Consider the following 19,392-nt stretch of genomic DNA (forward strand, 5'->3'; position numbering starts at 1 on the left):
CTATCACATTTTACTGGGTGCTACCACATTTTACTGGGTGCTATCACATTTTACTGAGTGCTACCACATTTTACTGGGTGCTATCACATTTTACTGGGTGCTACCACATTTTACTGGGTGCTACCACATTTTACTGGGTGCTATCACATTTTACTGGGTGCTATCACATTTTACTGGGTGCTATCACATTTTACTGAGTGCTATCACTTTTTTTTCCCCCACACGGAGGCGCCAGGTTCTAACAAAGCAACAAAGTTACAGCTGAACCACTACCCTTTCATGTGACTGAGATGCCAAAAATACACTTTACAAAGTTATGGCAACAACAGACACATTTGAGGGAGAGAAGAAAGACATATGTATAATGTTCCCCATCAACGCGGGCTCTAGAATTCAATAGCAATCTAGCCAACTATTTAGGTTCAGTGAACAGGCATTTGGAAATTGTATAGGCCGATTATCAGCAATCATACACGTTTCAAGAAATGTATATTTAATAATTAGATTTTTTTATTTTCTTCACAACACAAAAATGGAATGAAACGCTTACTAAGAGTATGGGTGTATATTCCTTTGGAGAGAGGGAGCCTGAAGAAACTGGTTGACAGACACTCCTGTCAGAATCCTCACCTGGCTAAACAACCAATCAGGAGAAATGGGTGTTGCCAGGGAAACAGATAAAATCTGTGCAACAGTTGACAGTGCTGACAGAGCGAGGGCAAAGAGTAAAGAGGTAGAGGTGTAGAGAGAGAGAGAGAGAGAGAGAGAGAGAGAGAGAGAGAGAGAGAGAGAGAGAGAGAGAGAGAGAGAGAGAGAGAGAGAGAGACACACACACACAAAGAGAGTGAGCGACAGACGAGAGAGAAAGAGAGAGAGACCCCGTGGGCACAACTCAGACACTGAAACAGTCATCATCTTCCAAGGACCAGAACAACACAGGTGAGAGAGACAAGAGATTCTGACCATGGCGTCGTTCGAACCTCAGGGCCAGTCTCCTCCTTGCTGTGGCCCCCAGTTCCCCAGCTTGGGCCAGGAACCTACAGAACTCAGCATGTACAGTGACTGCTACTATCCTCCGCCATCGCTCCCCAGCCCCCAGCGCACCCCCGACACCTCCTATGACTACAGCACCTCCTCCCCCAACCCTTACCTGTGGTTCAACGGATCCAGCATCAACGCTCCCCCTTACCTGGCCACTGCCGGGCCTCCAGGTAACCCCGGGCCCCCCTTCGTCCCCCAGCACTACGGAATGCAGAGGCCCTACCTGGGGTCCAGCGGGGCGGGGGTCCCTGGGGGGGAGCTGAGCTGGTTCTCTCTGCCCTCACAGGAAGACCTGATGAAGCTGGTACGCCCGCCCTACTCCTACTCTGCCCTCATCGCCATGGCGATCCACGGCGCCCCGGAGCGGCGGCTGACCCTGAGTCAGATCTACCAGTATGTGGCCGATAACTTCCCCTTCTACAACAAGAGCAAGGCTGGCTGGCAGAACTCGATCAGGCACAACCTGTCACTTAACGACTGCTTCAAGAAGGTCCCCAGAGACGAGGACGATCCCGGTAAGACTTACTACATTATGTGTTTGTTTTACAAAAAGCCCAAAAAATAAAATAAACAATAAATCTAAGGTATGACAGTACTTGATGGTTGAATTATTCATTTTGAATCTAACCTTGGCACCCAGAACCAAATCTGTCATGACAGACAAATGTGAATCTGCTGTTAATCTTTAGTCAAGTCAAAATTCTACTTTAGTTGTGATGTGTCTTTACTTTAAGTAGCCATTGTGACTTGTCTTTGGAGTGAGTAACAGTCTAGTGATAGAACAGCTTGTCTTTAGAGTGTGTAACAGTGTAGTGACAGAACAGCTTGTCTTTAGAGTGTGTAACAGTCTAGTGATAGAACAGCTTGTCTTTAGAGTGTGTAACAGTCTAGTGATAGAACAGCTTGTCTTTAGAGTGTGTAACAGTGTAGTGACAGAACAGCTTGTCTTTAGAGTGTGTAACAGTCTAGTGATTGAACAGCTTGTCTTTAGAGTGTGTAACAGTCTAGTCATAGAACAGCTTGTCTTTAGAGTGTGTAACAGTCTAGTGATAGAACGTCTTTAGAGTGTGTAACAGTCTAGTGATAGTACAGCTTGTCTTTAGAGTGTGTAACAGTCTAGTGATTAAACAGCTTGTCTTTAGAGTGTGTAACAGTCTAGTGATTGAACAGCTTGTCTTTAGAGTGTGTAACAGTCTAGTGATTGAACAGATTGTCTTTAGAGTGTGTAACAGTCTAGTGATTGAACAGCTTGTCTTTAGAGTGTGTAACAGTCTAGTGATTGAACAGCTTGTCTTTAGAGTGTGTAACAGTCTAGTAATTGAACAGCTTGTCTGTAGTGTGTAACAGTCTAGTGATTGAACAGCTTGTCTGTAGTGTGTAACAGTCTAGTGATTGAACAGATTGTCTTTAGAGTGTGTAACAGTCTAGTGATTGAACAGCTTGTCTTTAGAGTGTTTAACAGTCTAGTGATTGAACAGCTTGTCTGTAGTGTGTAACAGTCTAGTGATTGAACAGATTGTCTTTAGAGTGTGTAACAGTCTGGTGATTGAACAGCTTGTCTTTAGAGTGTGTAACAGTCTAGTGATTGAACGTCTTTAGAGTGTGTAACAGTCTATTGATAGAACAGCTTGTCTGTAGAGTGTGTAACAGTCTAGTGATTGAACATCTTTAGAGTGTGTAACAGTCTAGTGATTGAACAGCTTGTCTTTAGAGTGTCTAGTGATAGTACAGCTTGTCTTTACAGTGCGCAACAGTCTAGTGATAGGATGTCTTTAGAGTGTGTAACAGTCTAGTAATAGAACAGCTTGTCTTTAGAGTGTGTAACAGTCTAGGGATATAACGTCTTTAGAGTGTGTAACAGTCTATTGATAGAACAGCTTGTCTGTAGAGTGTGTAACAGTCTAGTGATTGAACGTCTTTAGAGTGTGTAACAGTCTAGTGATAGAACAGCTTGTCTTTAGAGTGTGGAACAGTCTAGTGCTAGAACAGCTTGTCTTTAGAGTGTGTAACAGTCTAGTGATAGAACATCTTTAGAGTGTGTAACAGTCTAGTGATAGAACAGCTTGTCTTTAGAGTGTGTAACAGTCTAGTGATAGAACGTCTTTAGAGTGTGTAACAGTCTAGTGATAGAACAGCTTGTCTTTAGAGTGTGTAACAGTCTAGTGATTGAACGTCTTTAGAGTGTGTAACAGTCTAGTGCTAGAACAGCTTGTCTTTAGAGTGTGTAACAGTCTCGTGATAGAACAGCTTGTCTGTAGAGTGTGTAACAGTCTAGTGATATAACAGCTTGTCTTTAGAGTGTGTAACAGTCTAGTGATAGAACGTCTTTAGAGTGTGTAACAGTCTAGTGATTGAACGTCTTTAGAGTGTGTAACAGTCTAGTGCTAGAACAGCTTGTCTTTAGAGTGTGTAACAGTCTAGTGATAGAACGTCTTTAGAGTGTGTAACAGTCTAGTGATAGAACGTCTTTAGAGTGTGCAACAGTCTAGTGCTAGAACAGCTTGTCTTTAGAGTGTGTAACAGTCTCGTGATAGAACAGCTTGTCTTTAGAGTGTGTAACAGTCTAGTGATAGAACGTCTTTAGAGTGTGTAACAGTCTAGTGATAGAACGTCTTTAGAGTGTGCAACAGTCTAGTGCTAGAACAGCTTGTCTTTAGAGTGTGTAACAGTCTCGTGATAGAACAGCTTGTCTATAGAGTGTGTAACAGTCTAGTGATAGAACGTCTTTAGAGTGTGCAACAGTCTAGTGATAGAACGTCTTTAGAGTGTGTAACAGTCTAGTGATAGAACGTCTTTAGAGTGTGCAACAGTCTAGTGCTAGAACAGCTTGTCTTTAGAGTGTGTAACAGTCTCGTGATAGAACAGCTTGTCTTTAGAGTGTGTAACAGTCTAGTGATAGAACGTCTTTAGAGTGTGCAACAGTCTAGTGATAGACTGTTGCACAGTTGGTAGAGCATGGCGCTTGTAACGCCAGGGTAGTGGGTTCGATCCCCGGGACCACCCATATGTAGAATGTATGCACACATGACTGTAAGTCGCTTTGGATAAAAGCGTCTGCTAAATGGCATATATTATTATTATTTATTATATTGTAGAGTGTGTAACAGTCTAGTGATAGAACAGCCTGTCTTTAGAGTGTGTAACAGTCTATTGATAGAATGTCTTTAGAGTGTGTAACAGTTTAGTGATAGAACAGCTTGTCTTTAGAGTGTGTAACAGTCTAGTGATAGAACGTCTTTAGAGTGTGTAACAGTCTAGTGATAGAACAGCTTGTCTTTAGAGTGTGTAACAGTCTAGTGATTGAACGTCTTTAGAGTGTGTAACAGTCTAGTGATAGAACAGCTTGTCTTTATAGTGTGTAACAGTCTAGTGCTAGAACAGCTTGTCTTTAGAGTGTTTAACAGTCTAGTGCAGTAGTTCTTAACCTTGTTGGAGGTACTGAACCCCAACAGTTTCATATGCGCATTCACCGAACCCTTCTTACTTGAAAAAAATCAAATTCAAAACATAGGTATATATTTGACTGGTGCACAAAATGAACCGTGCATCAACATCACTGTGTTCAAAGAACAAAATCATCAAAACATTTTCACACAGATTATCATTTTCACACAAAAACAAAAACATAATAATGAATATTTACTGCAAATCAGTGTGACTTCTGAAATGCGCGGCTTCACCTTGGCAAGTGCCACTCTCATGTCATTTTCGCAACAAAGTCTGTTCCTTTTCTTCGTTTTTATGTCCAGCATCCTCGAAAAGGATTGCTCGCAAAGATATGTTGTAACAAACGGTATGAAAATCTCCAGAGCTTTCTTAGCAATAACAGGGTACGTTACCATTTGTTGACGCCAAAACGTTGAAAGCGTTGTTGTTCTGAAGAGTTGCTGTTGAACCTGGCTCTGCTGAATTTCAATGATTTCATCGAGGTATTCATCATTGACATCTGTTGTCTCAACACTAAACGTGAACGGCTGTCTCACCCATGCTGGATATGACTCTCTTGTAGGGAAGTATCCGTCGAGAGCCTTTGCAAGCTCATCTAAGTGTGTGACCATTGCTTGCTTCAGTTCAGCGGGTACAGAAATGTCTCCGATTCCAGATACATTTTCGATCTTACTTACACAGTCGTCCAGCAGGGGAAAGTTTGCGAAGTTATTGTTCTCTGTTCGTCGTTTCCATAACGGTAGCTTTTTTGAAAAGCCTTCAGGTTTTCCTCCGCTTCGATGATGTTGACTCCACCGCCCTACATCTTTTGATTGAGATGATTGAGAGCTGCGAAGATATCAGCCATGTACGCTAAAATGAGAATGAACTCAGAATTTTTGAAGCAATCTGCATGACAATGTTGGTGCTCTTGCAAAAACAGGGCTAATTCCACACGCACGGCAAAAATACGATTCAGCACCTGTCCCCGGGATAACCACCTAATGTTAGAATGGTACAGAAGTACCTCGAATTCAGAGCCCATTTCTTTACACAGCTCACTGAAGATGCGATGCCGCAGAGCACTAGTTCGCACATAGTTCACGCATTCCACTACAATTTTTAATACTTCTGCCAGTTTTGGAGGCAAGGTTTTTGTTGCCAACGCATGCCTGTGCAGAATACAATGCGTAACAATGTGTGGTGCATCGGCTTTCACTGGCGCACCAAAACCAGACTTTCTTCCCAGCATGACTGGAGCTCCATCCGAACAAACTGCAGAAACCATATCCCACGAAAGATTGTTGTCTTTGAAGAAGTCATCCACAAGTTTCTTCACATTGGCTGCCTTAGTTGTTGTTGTAAGAAGCTTACAAAATAAAAATTCTTCCTTTATCACGTCGTCTTTCACATAGCGCACGAATACAGCAAGCTGGCTTAGATTGGAAATGTCTGTGGTCTCGTCGAGTTGAAGGCTGAATTTTGCCGGGCTTGAAATCAGATCTGCAACTACTTGAGCCAAGATGTCTTTGCTCATGTCCTCTTCTGTCGCTGATGGTGTCATTTGAAAGAGGAATTTGGGATAACTTAACTTCAGCCTCTTTTCCCAGCATGATATTCGCCATCTTCAGAACATCTGGTTTTATGAGTCTTTCACCAATGGTGTGTGGTTTGCCCTGCTTTGCGATCAGGTAAGCAACTTCGTACGATGCTGTGAGGATCGGTTTGTTGATGGGTACAAAGCCGAGAACAGGCAGAGTAGCCTTTTCATCGAATCTGGCTCTCTTCACCTTGAATTCAGCGAGCGTTGTGTTCCTGTATTTTCCATCTCCATGCAGCTTAAGGAAGTGTTCTCTTAGCTTTGCCGGTGCTAGACTAGAATTGCTCAACTTGGCATTGCAAATCATGCAGTTAGGACACTGACTCCCATCACGTTCGGTTATACATGTAAATCCATATTGTACATATTCGTCCGACCACTTTCTTTTTTTTGCTCGACATAGTAAGTATGAAGGAATTAAAATATTAAGAAAGAAATCACAAGACGTACCATCACCATTGTCACAAACTGAGCGCGCCAAATTCCCTGCAGCACAGATAGGCCAAGCGATGTAGCGTGATCACCTGCAGCCAATGATGGCGAAGCAGAGCTTGTCATCACGAATCATATGAATCGGATGTGTGTCTTGACCTCCGCCGAACCCCTGAGACTGACTCACCGAACCCCTGGGGTTCGATCGAACCCCGGTTAAGAACCACTGGTCTAGTGATAGAACAGCTTGTCTGTAGAGTGTGTAACAGTCTAGTGATAGAACAGCTTGTCTTTAGAGTGTGTAACAGTCTAGTGATTGAATGTCTTTAGAGTGTGTAACAGTCTAGTGATAGAACAGCTTGTCTTTAGAGTGTGTAACAGTCTAGTGCTAGAACAGCTTGTCTTTAGAGTGTGTAACAGTCTATTGATAGAACAGCTTGTCTTTAGAGTGTGTAACAGTCTAGTGATAGAACGTCTTTAGAGTGTGTAACAGTCTAGTGCTAGAACAGCTTGTCTTTAGAGTGTGTATGTCATGTTTTGTCTTAGATTGTCTTGTCATTTTGCTTTTCCCTCTGTTCATTTTCCCCCTGCTGGTCTTTTTAGGTTCGTTCCCCTTTTTCTCTCTCCCTTCCTCTCTCTCTTCTCTCTATCGTTCCGTTCCTGCTCCCAGCTGTTCCTATTCCCCTAATCAATCATTTATTCTTCCCACACCTGTTCCCTATCCTTTTCCCTGATTAGAGTCCCTATTTCTCCCCTTGTTTTCCGTTTCTGCCCTGTCGGATCCTTGTCTATTGTTCACCGTGCTGTGTCTGTGTATCGCCCTGTCGTGTCGTGTTTCCCTCAGATGCTGCGTGGTGAGCAGGTGTCTGAGTCTGCTACGTTCAAGTGCCTTCCCGAGGCAACCTGCAGTTCTTGATCGAGTCTCCAGTCTGTTCTCGTCATTACGAGTGGAATTATGCCTTATGATTGTAAATTTACTTTACTGGATTAAAGACTCTGTTTTCGCCAAGTCGCTTTTGGGTCCTCATTCACCTGCATAACAGAAGGATCCGACCAAAGTATGGACCCAGCGACTACAGATGCTCACTCGTTTTCTGGAGGGACTCCACGCAGTGGTCAAAGATGAGATTCTCTCTCGGGAGGTTCCTTCCAGTGTGGACTCTTTGATTGCTCTCGCCATCCGCATAGAACGACGGGTAGATCTTCGTCACCAAGCTCGTGGAAGAGAGCTCGCGTCAACGGTGTTTCCCTGCTCCGCATCGCAACCATCTCCCTCCTCTGGCTCAGAGACTGAGCCCATGCAGCTGGGAGGTATTCGCATCTCGACCAAGGAGAGGGAACGGAGGATCACCAACCGCCTGTGCCTCTATTGCGGATTTGATGGACATTTTGTCAATTCATGTCCAGTAAAAGGCCAGAGCTCATCAGTAAGCGGAGGGCTACTGGTGAGCGCTACTACTCAGGTCTCTTCATCTAGATCCTGTACTACTATGTCGGTCCATCTACGCTGGACCGGTTCGGGTGCTACATGCAGTGCCTTGATTGACTCTGGGGCTGAGGGTTGTTTCATGGACGAAGCATGGGCTCGGAAACATGACATTCCTTTCAGACAGTTAGACAAGCCTACGCCCATGTTTGCCTTAGATGGTAGTCATCTTCCCAGTATCAGATTTGAGACACTACCTTTAACTCTCACAGTATCTGGTAACCACAGTGAGACTATTTCTTTTTTGATTTTTCGTTCACCTTTTACACCTGTTGTTTTGGGTCATCCCTGGCTAGTATGTCATAATCCTTCTATTAATTGGTCTAGTAATTCTATCCTATCCTGGAACGTTTCTTGTCATGTGAAGTGTTTAATGTCTGCCATCCCTCCCATTTCTTCTGTCCCCACTTCTCAGGAGGAACCTGGCGAATTGACAGGAGTGCCGGAGGAATATCATGATCTGCGCACGGTCTTCAGTCGGTCCCGAGCCAACTCCCTTCCTCCTCACCGGTCGTATGATTGTAGTATTGATCTCCTTCCGGGGACCACTCCTCCTCGGGGTAGACTATACTCTCTGTCGGCTCCCGAACGTAAGGCTCTCGAGGATTATTTATCTGTGTCTCTTGACGCCGGTACCATAGTGCCTTCTTCCTCTCCGGCCGGGGCGGGGTTCTTTTTTGTTAAGAAGAAGGACGGTACTCTGCGCCCCTGCGTGGATTATCGAGGGCTGAATGACATAATGGTTAAGAATCGTTATCCGCTTCCCCTTATGTCATCAGCCTTCGAGATTCTGCAGGGAGCCAGGTGCTTTACTAAGTTGGACCTTCGTAACGCTTACCATCTCGTGGGCATCAGAGAGGGGGACGAGTGGAAAACGGCGTTTAACACTCCGTTAGGGCATTTTGAGTACCGGGTTCTGCCGTTTGGTCTCGCCAATGCGCCAGCTGTTTTTCAGGCATTAGTTAATGATGTTCTGAGAGACATGCTGAACATCTTTGTTTTTGTCTATCTTGACGATATCCTGATTTTTTCACCGTCACTCGAGATTCATGTTCAGCACGTTCGACGTGTTCTACAGCGCCTTTTAGAGAATTGTCTCTACGTGAAGGCTGAGAAGTGCTCTTTTCATGTCTCCTCCGTTACTTTTCTCGGTTCCGTTATTTCCGCTGAAGGCATTCAGATGGATTCCGCTAAGGTCCAAGCTGTCAGTGATTGGCCCGTTCCAAGGTCACGTGTCGAGTTGCAGCGCTTTTTAGGTTTCGCTAATTTCTATCGGCGTTTCATTCGTAATTTCGGTCAAGTTGCTGCCCCTCTCACAGCTCTTACTTCTGTCAAGACGTGTTTTAAGTGGTCGGTTCCGCCCAGGGAGCTTTTGATCTTCTAAAAGAACGTTTTACGTCCGCTCCTATCCTCGTTACTCCTGACGTCACTAGACAATTCATTGTCGAGGTTGACGCTTCAGAGGTAGGCGTGGGAGCCATTCTATCCCAGCGCTTCCAGTCTGACGATAAGGTTCATCCTTGCGCTTATTTTTCTCATCGCCTGTCGCCATCTGAGCGCAACTATGATGTGGGTAACCGCGAACTGCTCGCCATCCGCTTAGCCCTAGGCGAATGGCGACAGTGGTTGGAGGGGGCGACCGTTCCTTTTGTCGTTTGGACAGACCATAAGAACCTTGAGTACATCCGTTCTGCCAAACGACTTAATGCCCGTCAAGCTCGTTGGGCGTTGTTTTTAGCTCGTTTCGAGTTTGTGATTTCTTACCGTCCGGGTAGCAAAAACACCAAGCCTGATGCCTTATCCCGTCTGTTTAGTTCTTCTGTGGCTTCTACTGATCCCGAGGGGATTCTTCCTTATGGGCGTGTTGTCGGGTTGACAGTCTGGGGAATTGAAAGACAGGTTAAGCAAGCACTCATGCACACTGCGTCGCGCGCGCTTGTCCTAGTAACCTCCTTTTCGTTCCTGTTTCCACTCGTCTGGCTGTTCTTCAGTGGGCTCACTCTGCCAAGTTAGCTGGTCATCCCGGTGTTCGAGGCACTCTTGCGTCTATTCGCCAGCGCTTTTGGTGGCCGACTCAGGAGCGTGACACGCGCCGTTTCGTGGCTGCTTGTTCGGACTGCGCGCAGACTAAGTCGGGTAACTCTCCTCCTGCCGGTCGTCTCAGACCGCTCCCATTCCTTCTCGACCATGGTCTCACATCGCCCTAGATTTCATTACCGGTCTGCCTTTGTCTGCGGGGAAGACTGTGATTCTTACGGTTGTCGATAGGTTCTCTAAGGCGGCACATTTCATTCCCCTCGCTAAACTTCCTTCCGCTAAGGAGACGGCACAAATCATCATCGAGAATGTGTTCAGAATTCATGGCCTCCCGTTAGACGCCGTTTCAGACAGAGGCCCGCAATTCACGTCACAGTTTTGGAGGGAGTTCTGTCGTTTGATTGGTGCGTCCGTCAGTCTCTCTTCCGGGTTTCATCCCCAGTCTAACGGTCAAGCAGAGGGCCAATCAGACGATTGGTCGCATACTACGCAGCCTTTCTTTCAGAAACCCTGCGTCTTGGGCAGAACAGCTCCCCTGGGCAGAATACGCTCACAACTCGCTTCCTTCGTCTGCTACCGGTTTATCTCCGTTTCAGAGTAGTCTGGGTTACCAGCCTCCTCTGTTCTCATCCCAGCTTGCCGAGTCCAGCGTTCCCTCCGCTCAAGCGTTTGTCCAACGTTGTGAGCGCACCTGGAGGAGGGTGAGGTCTGCACTTTGCCGTTACAGGGCACAGACTGTGAGAGCCGCCAATAAACGCAGGATTAAGAGTCCAAGGTATTGTTGCGGCCAGAGAGTGTGGCTTTCCACTCGCAACCTTCCTCTTACGACAGCTTCTCGTAAGTTGACTCCGCGGTTCATTGGTCCGTTCCGTGTCTCCCAGGTCGTCAATCCTGTCGCTGTGCGACTGCTTCTTCCGCGACATCTTCGTCGCGTCCATCCTGTCTTCCATGTCTCCTGTGTCAAGCCCTTTCTTCGCACCCCGTTCGTCTTCCCTCCCCCTCCCGTCCTTGTCGAGAGCGCACCTATTTACAAGGTACGTAGGATCATGGACATGCGTTCTCGGGGACGGGGTCACCAATACTTAGTGGATTGGGAGGGTTACGGTCCTGAGGAGAGGAGTTGGGTTCCGTCTCGGGACGTGCTGGACCGTTCACTTATTGATGATTTCCTCCGTTGCCGCCAGGATTCCTCCTCGAGTGCGCCAGGAGGCGCTCGGTGAGTGGGGGGGTACTGTCATGTTTTGTCTTAGATTGTCTTGTCATTTTGCTTTTCCCTCTGTTCATTTTCCCCCTGCTGGTCTTTTTAGGTTCGTTCCCCTTTTTCTCTCTCCCTTCCTCTCTCTCTTCTCTCTATCGTTCCGTTCCTGCTCCCAGCTGTTCCTATTCCCCTAATCAATCATTTAGTCTTCCCACACCTGTTCCCGAACCTTTTCCCTGATTAGAGTCCCTATTTCTCTCCTTGTTTTCCGTTCCTGCCCTGTCAGATCCTTGTCTATTGTTCACCGTGCTGTGTCTATGTATCGCCCTGTCATGTCGTGTTTCCCTCAGATGCTGCGTGGTGAGCAGGTGTCTGAGTCTGCTACGTTCAAGTGCCTTCCCGAGGCAACCTGCAGTTCTTGATCAAGTCTCCAGTCTGTTCTCGTCATTACGAGTAGAATTATGCCTTTTGTTTGTAAAGTTACTTTACTGGATTAAAAACTCTGTTTTCGCCAAGTCGCTTTTGGGTCCTCATTCACCTGCATAACAGTGTAACAGTCTAGTGATAGAACGTCTTTAGAGTGTGCAACAGTCTAGTGAAATAATGTCTTTAGAGTGTGTAACAGTCTAGTGATAGAACAGCTTGTCTTTAGAGTGTGTAACAGTCTCGTGATAGAACAGCTTGTCTGTAGAGTGTGTAACAGTCTAGTGCTAGAACAGCTTCTCTTTAGAGTGTGCAACAGTCTAGTGATAGAATGTCTTCAGATTGTGTAACAGTCTAGTGATTGAATGTCTTTAGAGTGTGTAACAGTCTAGTGATAGAACAGCTTGTCTTTAGAGTGTGTAACAGTCTAGTGCTAGAACAGCTTGTCTTTAGAGTGTGTAACAGTCTATTGATAGAACAGCTTGTCTTTAGAGTGTGTAACAGTCTAGTGATAGAACGTCTTTAGAGTGTGTAACAGTCTAGTGCTAGAACAGCTTGTCTTTAGAGTGTGTAACAGTCTAGTGATAGAACGTCTTTAGAGTGTGCAACAGTCTAGTGAAAGAATGTCTTTAGAGTGTGTAACAGTCTAGTGATAGAACAGCTTGTCTTTAGAGTGTGTAACAGTCTCGTGCTAGAACAGCTTGTCTGTAGAGTGTGTAACAGTCTAGTGCTAGAACAGCTTCTCTTTAGAGTGTGCAACAGTCTAGTGATAGAATGTCTTTAGATTGTGTAACAGTCTAGTGATTGAACGTCTTTAGAGTGTGTAACAGTCTAGTGATAGAACAGCTTGTCTTTAGAGTGTGTAACAGTCTAGTGATTGATCAGCTTGTCTGTAGAGTGTGTAACAGTCTAGTGATTGATCAGCTTGTCTGTAGAGTGTGTAACAGTCTAGTGATTGATCAGCTTGTCTGTAGAGTGTGTAACAGTCTAGTGATTGATCAGCTTGTCTGTAGAGTGTGTAACAGTCTAGTGATTGATCAGCTTGTCTTTAGAGTGTGTAACAGTCTAGTGATTGAACAGATTGTCTTTAGAGTGTGTAACAGTCTAGTGATAGAACAACTTGTCTGTAGAGTGTGTAACAGTCTAGTGATTGAACGTCTTTAGAGTGTGTAACAGTCTAGTGATAGAACAACTTGTCTGTAGAGTGTGTAACAGTTTAGTGATAGAACAGCTTGTCTTTAGAGTGTGTAACAGTCTAGTGATTGAACGTCTTTAGAGTGTGTAACAGTCTAGTGATTGAACAGCTTGTCTTTAGAGTGTGTAACAGTCTAGTCATAGAACAGCTTGTCCTTAGAGTGTGTAACAGTCTAGTGATTGAACAGATTGTCTTTAGAGTGTGTAACAGTCTAGTGATAGAACAACTTGTCTGTAGAGTGTGTAACAGTCTAGTGATTGAACGTCTTTAGAGTGTGTAACAGTCTAGTGATAGAACAGCTTGTCTTTAGAGTGTGTAACAGTCTAGTGATTGAACGTCTTTAGAGTGTGTAACAGTCTAGTGATATAACAGCTTGTCTTTAGAGTGTGTAACAGTCTAGTGATAGATCGTCTTTAGAGTGTGTAACAGTCTAGTGATAGAACGTCTTTAGAGTGTGTAACAGTCTAGGGCTAGAACAGCTTGTCTGTAGAGTGTGTAACAGTCTAGTGATAGAACAGCTTGTCTTTAGAGTGTGTAACAGTCTATTGATAGAACGTCTTTAGAGTGTGTAACAGTTTAGTGATAGAACAGCTTGTCTTTAGAGTGTGTAACAGTCTAGTGATAGAACGTCTTTAGAGTGTGTAACAGTCTAGTGATAGAACAGCTTGTCTTTAGAGTGTGTAACAGTCTATTGATAGAACGTCTTTAGAGTGTGTAACAGTTTAGTGATAGAACAGCTTGTCTTTAGAGTGTGTAACAGTCTAGTGATAGAACGTCTTTAGAGTGTGTAACAGTCTAGTGATAGAACAGCTTGTCTTTAGAGTGTGTAACAGTCTAGTGATTGAACGTCTTTAGAGTTTGCAACAGTCTAGTGATAGAACAGCTTGTCTGTAGTGTGTAACAGTCTCGTGATAGAACAGCTTGTCTTTAGAGTGTGTAACAGTCTAGTGATAGAACGTCTTTAGAGTTTGCAACAGTCTAGTGATAGAACAGCTTGTCTGTAGAGTGTGTAACAGTCTAGTGCTAGAACAGCTTCTCTTTAGAGTGTGCAACAGTCTAGTGATAGAATGTCTTTAGATTGTGTAACAGTCTAGTGATTGAACGTCTTTAGAGTGTGTAACAGTCTAGTGATAGAACAGCTTGTCTTTAGAGTGTGTAACAGTCTAGTGATTGATCAGCTTGTCTGTAGAGTGTGTAACAGTCTAGTGATTGATCAGCTTGTCTGTAGAGTGTGTAACAGTCTAGTGATTGATCAGCTTGTCTGTAGAGTGTGTAACAGTCTAGTGATAGAACAGCTTGTCTGTAGAGTGTGTAACAGTCTAGTGATTGATCAGCTTGTCTGTAGAGTGTGTAACAGTCTAGTGATTGATCAGCTTGTCTGTAGAGTGTGTAACAGTCTAGTGATTGATCAGCTTGTCTGTAGAGTGTGTAACAGTCTAGTCATAGAACAGCTTGTCTTTAGAGTGTGTAACAGTCTAGTGATTGATCAGCTTGTCTGTAGAGTGTGTAACAGTCTAGTGATTGATCAGCTTGTCTGTAGAGTGTGTAACCGTCTAGTGATTGATCAGCTTGTCTGTAGAGTGTGTAACAGTCTAGTCATAGAACAGCTTGTCTTTAGAGTGTGTAAAAGTCGTGTGATAAAATGATAGATTAACTGTGTTTAGTAATGATAGTAGATGATGCAGTCAGTAGTCCATGTGTCAACCCCAAACACATTCTAATCTATCCCCCCCCCCTTCCCTCTTTCTCTCTCTTCCAGGTAAGGGTAACTACTGGACACTAGACCCAAACTGTGAGAAGATGTTTGACAATGGAAACTTCCGTCGTAAAAGGAAGAGGAAGTCTGATTCGCTGTCTGAAGGAGAGGGGGAGTCAGTAGGGCTGGAGTCAGGTGATCCCGATGACCGGGGAGTCCCCAACCCCCAGCAACCATGGGATCGACATGTCCCAGACGCCAGAGAGAATCCTCCCCTTCCTCCTCAGGTACCGCCCCTTGCCTGAGCAGCTTCCTGTCTGAGATGTCTGGAGTGGTATCTGGGGGAGCCAATGTAATCGGAGGAGATTCGCTGAACCATGCCCTGCCCTTAACCCTTACCCTGGACGGGACCCAGAGGCCTACACAGCCTGGGGGTTTTGGTAGTTACTGCCTCAGCTCAGGTGCTTTGGAGTGGGCTTCCCAGCTACCGCCTCCTCCTGGCCTCTCCTCCTCGCCCACCCACTCCTCCCTGGGTTACAGCAGCCCCATCCTCAGCCAGTTCAATGGGCATTTCTACCCTGGCTTGGGCTCAGCAAGCATCCTATACCCACAGGAAGGCACAGAGGTCTGAACAGACTGATAGAGGGGGAGACAGGGATGGGCAGGAGACAACTAGAGGTCTGAAGAGACTGATAGAGGGGGAGACAGGGTTGGGCAGGAGACAATTAGAGGTCTGAAGAGACTGATAGAGAGGGAGACAGGGATGGGCAGGAGACAACTAGAGGTCTGAAGAGACTGATAGAGGGGGAGACAGGGATGGGCAGGAGACAACTAGAGGTCTGAAGAGACTAAAGAAAGAAGGAGAGGGAGAAAGAGACTTCTACCTGAGACTGAACTGTCTGCACACACACACACACACACACACACACACACACACACACACACACACACACACACACACACACACACACACACACACACACACACACACACACACACACACACACACACACACACACACACACACACACACACACACACACACACACACACACACACACACACACACACACACACACAGTAGTCCGTTAGCGCTGACAGGGCAGGGCTTAGTTGCATGTGACAGCAGGATGAGCAGGGCCTGGTTCCCAAGGAAACAGCAGAGTCAGCCATGACACACAAATCTATAATTGCTGACTGTCATCACATTTTGTATATATTTGTATTTGTATTTAAGGAGTGTATTTTATTGGTTATGTATGTGTTTTTATATCTGAGTGCTTGCGTCTAAAACATTTGTTCAACATGTGCCATTGTAGAATAGTGATTTGCGATGGACGCAGACCTGGGTTCAGATACATGTGTATTGAGTATTTGTTATTCAAATATTTTGTTCTGTGTATTTAAGTATTGTCAAATAAACAGCTCAAAACAAGTACTTTTAATTGAGCATTTGAATGGTTATTTGTGAAAAAAAAACAAATAGTCAACCAAATTGAATCTGAAAGTATTTTCAAATATTTATTTCATATACTCGTATTTGAGTCAGTGTATTTGAGTATTTCCTACTACTTTCTAAGTGTATTTACAAATAAATGTCAATATTCAGCTACTTGTTTTTTTTTCAAATAAATTTGATCTGAATACGTGTTTTAAATTGTATTGAAAAGTAATTGAAATACCTTAAATAGCATTTGAACCCAGGTCTGGTATGGCTTATACCAACATTGGTCTGATGTTTGTTTTTGATAAGAAAAATAAAATACAGAAAAACTTTCTCTGATGTGTCATCGTCTTACTCTTTTTAACTCAGAAATAAAAAACAGCCTGGCTGGCTAGTGTTGTAGGGGAGTTATCTGTCTCAACAAATCTATGTAGAAGATGGTTAACGGCATCAAGCCTCCAGTGAAATATGACCCTCCTAAAACACACAGGTAGGATAGAAACAGCCCTGTCAGTGAAATATGACCCTCCTAAAACACACAGGTAGGATAGAAACAGCTCTGTCAGTGAAACGATGACCAGCCAACCAGGGAAAGCTGCTTCTCAGGGTAACTCAATCCTACGGTATGATAAGGATATACTGATGGGAAGATGAATAGAGGGCTAACTGATTGTTGTAAAATCGTGAGAATCACCATACCTCAACCCTTTCTCTTCTCTCTGCTCTCACACAATAACTCACCCTTCTCTCTGCTCTCAAACAATAACTCACCCCTCTCTCTGCTCTCACAATAACTCACCCCCTCTCTCTGCTCTCACACAATAACTCACCCTTCTCTCTGCTCTCACAACATACCTCACCCCTCTCTCTGCTCTCAAACAATAACTCACCCCTCTCTCTGCTCTCACAATAACTCACCCCCTCTCTCTGCTCTCACACAATAACTCACCCTTCTCTCTGCTCTCACACCATACCTCACCCCTCTCTCTGCTCTCAAACAATAACTCACCCCTCTCTCTGCTCTCACAATAACTCACCCCCTCTCTCTGCTCTCACACAATAACTCACCCCCTCTCTGCTCTCACACAATAACTCACCCCTCCTTTCTGCTCTCACACCATCCCTCACCCCTCTCTCTGCTCTGACACAATAACTCACCCCCTCTCTTTTCTCTGCTCTCACAACATACCTCAACCCTTTCTCTTCTCTCTGCTCTCACACAATAACTCACCGTTCTCTCTGCTCTCACACCATACCTCACCCCTCTCTCTGCTCTGACACAATAACTCACCGTTCTCTCTGCTCTCACACCATACCTCACCCCCTCTCTCTGCTCTCACACCATACTTTCCCCAAGTGTAAGTTGTAGAATAAAGTAAGATATAGAGCTTGTTAGCCAGATAAAGTACAACTTGGAAACATCACCCACCAACCCCTCCCCCTCCCCTCCTCCACAGTTCTGACTGAAAGTTCAAATGAGCAATCACAGCTAGATGAAAAGATAATCCTTTATTGCTGCAAGGGAATTTGTCTTCCACACTAAAAACAAGTTTGGTTAATGTACTACATTGGCACATATTTTGTACATGACCATCTCCTTGGTATGAATAGGTTAAAGACGCTGTCGGCCTTTTTTCAATGCTAAAAGGACAAGACATTGACTACAAAAAAAAGTAATAGCAGTTGATATTTGAGTAGATGTTTTATTACTTCTACTGAACCTAACACAAACTATACAAAGTAAATAGTTAGAATCTGTTGTACATTCAGGAGAAAATTATATTATTATAGCTTTTGGTATGTATTAAGTATGTATTGTCTGTTCAATATATTTGTAGAGACATTTGTATCCAAATAACCACTTTTGATACATTTCCGTCGCTGGCACCGTAGGCCTTTATTTACCCAGAAACACAGGCAGCATGACTGATGTACGGTGTCCACACAGAGAGGGACAGAAACACTGGCAGCATGACTGATGTACGGTGTCCACACAGAGAGGACAGAAACACTGGCAGCATGACTGATGTACGGTGTCCACACAGAGAGGACAGAAACACTGGCAGCATGACTGATGTACGGTGTCCACACAGAGAGGACAGAAACACTGGCAGCATGACTGATGTACGGTGTCCACACAGAGAGGGACAGAAACACTGGCAGCATGACTGATGTACGGTGTCCACACAGAGAGGGACAGAAACACTGGCAGCATGACTGATGTACGGTGTCCACACAGAGAGGGACAGAAACACTGGCAGCATGACTGATGTACGGTGTCCACACAGAGAGGGACAGAAACACTGGCAGCATGACTGATGTACGGTGTCCACACAGAGAGGGACAGAAACACTGGCAGCATGACTGATGTACGGTGTCCACACAGAGGGACAGAAACACTGGCAGCATGACTGATGTACGGTGTCCACACAGAGAGGGACAGAAACACAGGCAGCATGACTGATGTACGGTGTCCACACAGAGAGGGACAGAAACACTGGCAGCATGACTGATGTACGGTGTCCACACAGAGAGGGACAGAAACACTGGCAGCATGACTGATGTACGGTGTCCACACAGAGAGGGACAGAAACACAGGCAGCATGACTGATGTACGGTGTCCACACAGAGAGGGACAGAAACACTGGCAGCATGACTGATGTACGGTGTCCACACAGAGAGGGACAGAAACACTGGCAGCATGACTGATGTACGGTGTCCACACAGAGAGGGACAGAAACACTGGCAGCATGACTGATGTACGGTGTCCACACAGAGAGGGACAGAAACACTGGCAGCATGACTGATGTGCGGTGTCCACACAGAGAGGGACAGAAACACTGGCAGCATGACTGACTGGCTAAATCATTTATTTATTTTGCCATTAGTTTTTCGGTGTCTTTTTCAAACCCAGTTTGGCCATGTGAGGATAATTTTGTCTGTATCCCAATGGTACCCTATTCCCTATAAAGTACACAACTTTTGACCAGAGCCCGATGTGTCCTGGTCAAAGTAGTGCACTATATAGGGAATAGGGTGTCATTGTGACTAAGCAGTGTGTAGCCTAAAGTAGGGGAAGTTGTATTTTTCCTGCCTCGTCTTGATCCTTTTAACTCTCTGTTTGTCTGTCTGTCTGCGTGAGGGTGAGGTACATCTGCCAACCAACTGAAACACAACAGATACCACATTTGGGGTTCTGGAGTGTAATCTTTTAGCCGTCTTCAAATTGACACAGTTACGAAATAAATGCAAATACATTTCAAAGGCTAATCAAACCGCTGACAGGGGCGACAGGGGCGACAGGGGCGACAGGGGCGACAGGGGGACAGGGGTCAGGGCTGAAGCAGTGTTTTTCTAAAGGAAATGTGGGCCCTGGTCAAAAGCAGTGCAATCTATAGGGAAAAGAGTGCCCTT

At 45.0% G+C, this 19,392-nt stretch overlaps 1 pseudogene; it reads left to right on the top strand.

Moving 5' to 3' along the window:
• The first annotated feature begins 765 nt into the window (after positions 1–765).
• LOC123994169 lies at positions 766–15,490 on the top strand (annotated as a pseudogene).
• The last annotated feature ends 3,902 nt before the right edge of the window (positions 15,491–19,392 follow it).

Source organism: Oncorhynchus gorbuscha, linkage group LG13, assembly GCF_021184085.1.
Source record: "Oncorhynchus gorbuscha isolate QuinsamMale2020 ecotype Even-year linkage group LG13, OgorEven_v1.0, whole genome shotgun sequence".
Classification (NCBI taxonomy): Eukaryota; Metazoa; Chordata; class Actinopteri; order Salmoniformes; family Salmonidae; genus Oncorhynchus; species Oncorhynchus gorbuscha.